General features: G+C 40.5%; 1 protein-coding gene across 1 annotated transcript in view; it reads right to left on the bottom strand.

Annotated features, from left to right (window-relative positions):
* The window catches only part of BICC1 (BicC family RNA binding protein 1), a 1,908,684-nt gene that overhangs the window by 534,999 nt on the left and 1,367,685 nt on the right, over positions 1-6,000 (bottom strand). The gene's annotated exons all lie outside the window — the stretch shown is intronic.

Raw genomic sequence — 6,000 nt, forward strand, 5'->3', positions numbered from 1 at the left:
CTCAGGCTTAAAACTGGGATTAGGGTCTCTGTGAAATTGAGTCCTGGCTTGTAGCCTGATCTGTCACTGTAGTTCTCTTTTTTCAAGGAGGGCATTGTAGTTTCCTTTGAGTGGTGCCTTGGGAATGTGGTTCAACATGTGAAACTTGAAACTGTTGTGGCCTTGCGTTTCTATGGCATGCAGTGCCAGCTGGTTGGAACGTTTGGGGTACCTCAGACCATGAAGGTGTTTGGCTATCCTGGTCCACAAAAGTGTTCACTGTTCTGCAGACTACACAAAGAAAATAGCAAGTGATAAGCTTGGTATCCCAATGAGCTATGCAGAGATTCTCCATTGTGAAAAAGGAAACACTGGCAACTGGACATGACTATTTTCCCCTACTCTATTAAAAATGGAAGGTCTCTACTTCAGTAAGCCTATTTTGCTCAACAGGCCTCACATTATTAAGTCTTTCATTTCGGTTTTGAAAATAGGCCCTCAAATCTTGGACTTCCTTGACTGACATGGGCATCCTTGGCTCTACTCTTCCTGGAAACTTCACATTAACCTTAGTTTAAATAGATAATATAATTGAACCAATTCTGGCATCAAAAATATATATATATTTTTTTTTTGGGGGGGGGGGGGGGGGAGTCCATGCCAAAGGCAGATGGCATTTGATTCTATACTGTTCAGACAGTCTTGATTGCTATACACTCAGACCATTTCCCTTTGTCTAGGTCACGTGATATAAACACTATTGTTCATATATCTGTCACCAGTAGGATTCCCTTTTCTGCTTCATTTCATAAGTGTATTACTTTCTCCATTTACCAGCACTGAATTTAAAGGCATTGCCATAAACACCATTCCACTCCACCCTTGTAAGCTATATGTTGAAAACTTCCATCCCCACTTTATGCATCACCTCTAGTTCAGATCTTGAATTCATCTTAAAGATACTACACACCTTTACCTGCTAACTCTCTCAATATTTCTTATGGACATAATGGAAAGGGAAGGACCCAGTACCACACCAGTAGCCTTCTTTTTGTCAAAATAGACTTTAATACCACTTGGGTGATTTTGCCAAACCAATGATGCATCAAAAATATTGCTCAAATAACCAGCCTTAAGCTGCTCTAATTTTTTAAGGTGCAGAGTCAACTTACTTATTGGCACAGCAAACAGGCTGTGCTCACAACCCCCTCCCATTACTAACTCACACTATGAATCTATTAATTTGGGTACTGGGCTCTGTTGGACGCAGGATATGTCAAATAGCTTTCTTTCATACAAGAAATAGTTTCATAGCTGCTGAAGAACAAATATATTTCTCTAATCTCACTGGTGCTACTACTATTCTTGGGAAAGCAAAATTTTTCCATTCGCAATATTTCCTCCAATTTGCTACTAAAAAAACAAAATTAGTAATACTACAGCTTCTCTTAACTCCCAAAGAATTTGAAAGTGAAGGTTAACAAGTACCCGTCTTTTGAGCAACTTTAGTTAATAGAATTTCTTCCATAAATCTCTTTTGCTAAAAGACACAAGCCAACTCCCCTTTATCCTTGGTATGTATAATTAATTTGGCAAAATTCACTTTTGCTACTTTCAAATCATTCTGTACAAAATAATTTATTCCTACTTTTTTTCCATCTTTCTGTACCAACCCTCACCATGCTTTTATGATAAGCAGTTCTTCCCATATCATTTCTTTTTTGCTTTGTACATGTTTACAAGCCTTTTTTAAACCAAATATGGTATCCCCTCTTCAGCAGTTTAGACTACTGTATTACATCCATATTTTTTCTCCTGCTTTATTTGGAAGCAGTCATTTCACTATTACTACCATTGTTATTAAATCTCTTGAATGCTATATAATCCTCCATAATTGTGAAGTAAGTTTTTCACTTTTGTCTAGGGAATGGAAAATTTTCTTTTGGATTCTGTGTGTTTGGAAATAAGGTAAGGAGATGGATAACCTAATTTAGGAGACTTCAGTAAATAACTTAGCACAAAAGTGAGATTAGTCCCCAGGGAAACTGTCAGAATGAAATCTTAGGAAGAGTTCTTTATCCTTTAGAGCCTTCATTTCTGAGATTCTTCAGACTGCCATCAACAATATTTTCCAAATTCTGTATTTCACATGTACCCAAGTCCAGAACAAAACTGATATCCCAGGAGGGAGCAAGAGCTCTCCTGGATGGCCTAAGGTGGAATATGCCTTTAAAGAACTGCTTCATTACAGGTTGAGAAAACAAAGGTTGGGGGAGGGTTTACATAGGCAGGCAGTCAGGCAAGCAGAGATGGCAGAGTCATGGATTTTGACTGATGAGCAGTAGAGTCCTCTGAGCAAAGTTCTGCTGGATAGTTGATAGGGTCCAAGAACAGATTTACCATGGTGGGAGTAACCAAAAAAAAAAAAAAACTGCCCTTTCCTTGTAGGAAATCAGATAATGGTGTCCCACCAAGAGAGCTTGCAGCTCAGACTTTTGTTGCAGATGTCAGAGCAATAAGCTAAAGAGTTTTCCAAGTGATTAGCTTCAAATCAGTCTGAAAGGTAGGTTCAGAATAAGGTGGTCAATTTTTTAATAACATGGTACAAATCCTAAGAAGGAATTTATTTTTGAGGGGTTTCAAGTGCAACATGCACCATGATAAATGCATAAGATAAGCCATCACTGAGTATCTAAAGTTACTATCCTAAAACCAGATTGGAAGTTACGACACTGGGCCTCTGATATCTAATTAGGCATCAGCTAGAAAACCTCTTCCACTTGTAAATGTTAAGTTTTCTAGTTGTAGGTTCTCTTGCCACTTTCAAAACATGCTGCACATCCTCGTTGAACAAGTATCTAAAAGATATTAAGCTAGAATTATTCAGTCTGTAAGTAGTGATTACTCTAATTTGGGGTGTGCCAGTCATCCCCGAGACACTGATGAGCAGATTGAGAGGAAGCTTGTGGTAATTGCCTTGCCAATCCCTGGCCCTTTACTACCTCGCAGACCAGATGGAGTGGAGTGGGAGGAAGACTGGGGAGGGGGGACATACCGACAAAAGAGATGTCATGCTGACCCGAGGATCAAGTCCTAGTGAATCCTGATTCCAAGGGTACAGCAGGGAGCAGAAGGCTACAAGCTTCAGTTTACTCTTTCTCTAATTCCAAACTATATGCCATCTACCTCAGAACGCCAGCTCATAGATGCTCAGACTGAAATCAGACTCATTTTACTTCAACAGGGGCACACAGAACCAGTACCTCAGGAGAAACAGGAAAGAATGCTACTCAGGGCTGCTCTAGTTACCAAGAAAAGGAGACTTTGTAGGGGTCTCCAAGATTTATTAAAGCGTTTCTGGTAGTACCAAATTCAAAATGCCTACCCTCCGTAAACTCCTGCTCTGCAAATGCTTTCCCCACAGGTCTGCATGGTCAGCTTAGATCTAAAGGATGCTTGTCCCCACATTCTCATAGTAAAGGTGCACAGGAGGTGCCTTTGTTTCATGGCAGGTGGGAAATTCTTCCTGTTCCTTGTACAACCCTTTGGCTGAATTGCTGCTTTCCAAAATATTCACAAAATTTCTTGCAGGGCAATGAGCATGCAAATCTACCCCTCTCTGTACAAATGCCTAGACTAAGCTTCATCCACGTGCACCTTCACAAACCTGAGATTCTCTCTATTACTAAAATTCAATCAAATGCCAACTCAAAGGCTGGTATTCTTATGGGCCTTGCTAGATGCAGAAAAACAAATGGGTTTCCTTCTCCGAAAAAAAAAGGTCCTCTTTTAAACAATGTACTTGCAAAACCTCCACCAACAGCAATCATTGACCGCCAGAGAGATCCTCAGGGCTTTGGGGTTCATGGCATCTTGCATTCTGATTATTTCCCTTACCAGACTGTATGTGAAAATACAGTAGTACCTCAAGACTGTGTGGTGTCAGCAAAGGCACAATTCAAACTAAAGCTTTTCCCATACCTACAAAAAAGCTGTCAGGACGGATAGTTGTCTCCTACAAAACAAGGATGTTCTCTTCCTGTGCCTCTTGGGCAACCAGATTATGACCACAGACTTCTCATGACTAGTAAGCGGGGGTGTCACTCAATGGGTCTTCAAGGACAGTGAGACACAGCATTACTGCAAAAGCGCATCAGTCTAAAACAGCTTGTCAGTTTACAAAGGCATGATGTCATTCAAACAGTTATGGAATCCAGGGACATGTCTGATGAGGATAGACAGCCCCACAGTTATGTGGTACATAAATGGGGAGATGCCTACTCGTACTCACATTGCCACTTACCCATGCAGCCTACAAAAAGTGTTACAAACTATGGGATTGTATCTGATAACACAATACCTGCTAGGAGAGAACACCACTCTGGCATACTGCTTTACAGGTCTCATTTAGATCCTTCATGAATGGATGCTTAAAGTAAGTTCTCTATCACAAGTCAGTGGAGTCTGCCAGAAGTAGATTTTTTTTTTTGCCTCCGAAAAAAGAAATGGCAGCTACTTAAGTGCTGTGCAAGGTGCAAATACAGCCAAGCCTGGAGAATGGGATGTCTTCTCCTTTGTGAGCAAGTCTACTTCTACACACATCTCCAGGTTATTAATCTAGGTCTGGGTGAAAGGGTTGAGAGCTATCTTGATACTTTTTATGGCAAAGGCCAAATTGGTTTCCCCTGTTGCACAGCATGAACACATGAGAACCATGACTGCTTCCAAAGGAGTTGGATCGCTTGACACAGAACAAGTTGAAAGTGTGCACCCCAGTTTGACCAGTACAGGGAGAGCATTTGAGAAGGCCAATCAGCTTAATTTCTGCTACTCCTTTCTCTTTCCTTTCTGTCTTTCAAAAAAAAAAAAATTTATCTGCTTTTACTGTATTTGTGTTTTTTCTTGCTTTATTTTGCTTTTGCGTCATCTTAAACGTACTCAATTGTATTTATTACTGCTTGGTGTAACTCATTGTAAGCCTTTTAGTTTAAGCACCTGGGCTTCAGACCAGTTTTACATTAGGAAGGTTTGTGGTCTGCACTGTAGTGGCAGAACAGGTAGCTTACATTCTTCTACGTTGGGAACTGCTGATTGAGGGCTCAGTGTCTGTTATTCTAAAAGTGTATTAATTCTGGTTTAAGCACTTGGGCTTGAGGCCAGTTATTTTACATTAAGAGGGTTCGTGTTCTGCACTCTTGTGGGAGGAGAGGCTGGACTCTGTCCTTCTGAGCTGGGAATTTCTGGTTAAAGCTTATAGTGCCTGCATACTTGAACTGCTTCTTACTGAAATTGGTACACCTCGTTTGCTGTAGCATAGACTAGATCCAGGCCTGCTGAATCTAGCTTTGTTTGTATAACTTGAGCACTAATCCAGGCATTCTTTAAAGTATTCAGTTGTATTTATTACTGCTGGTAGTAACTTGATTAAAGTGTAGCTATCATTTCTAAGTCTTTTGGATTAAGCACTTGGGCTTCAGACCAGTTGTTTTACATTAGGAAGGTTTGTGGCCTGCACTGTGGTGGCAGGACAGGTAGCTTACATCCTTCTAAGTTAGGAACTGCTGATTGAGAGCTCAGTGTCTGTTATTCTAAAAGTGTATTAGTTCTGGTTTAAGCATTTGGGCTTCTGGCCAGTTATTTTACGTTAAGAAGGATTGCGGTCTGCACTCTTGTGGGAGGAGAGGCTGGACTCTGCCCTTCTGAGCAGGGAATTTCTGGTTAAAGGCTTATAGTGCCTGCATATTCTAACTGTTTCTTACTGAAATTGGTACACCTTGTTTGCTGTAGCATAGACTAGATCCAGGCCTGCTGAATCTAGCTTTATTTGTATGCTTGTTGTTTGTTTATTTCCCTGAAACGCTAATTCCACCTAAAACGCGGCCTTTTAGCACTTCTGTGGATCCCTAGTGATATCTGCATTGCTTACTGTACTAATTTCCTTGTTTCACTTGAAAGAAAGTTACTGTTTGTCGTTTTTGCATTTAAGTTACTTGTAACACATTGCATTTAAGTTACCTGGCA

This window comes from Protopterus annectens, chromosome 14.part0 (genome assembly GCF_019279795.1).
Source record: "Protopterus annectens isolate FY-2018-M chromosome 14.part0, PAN1.0, whole genome shotgun sequence".
NCBI lineage: Eukaryota > Metazoa > Chordata > Ceratodontiformes > Protopteridae > Protopterus > Protopterus annectens.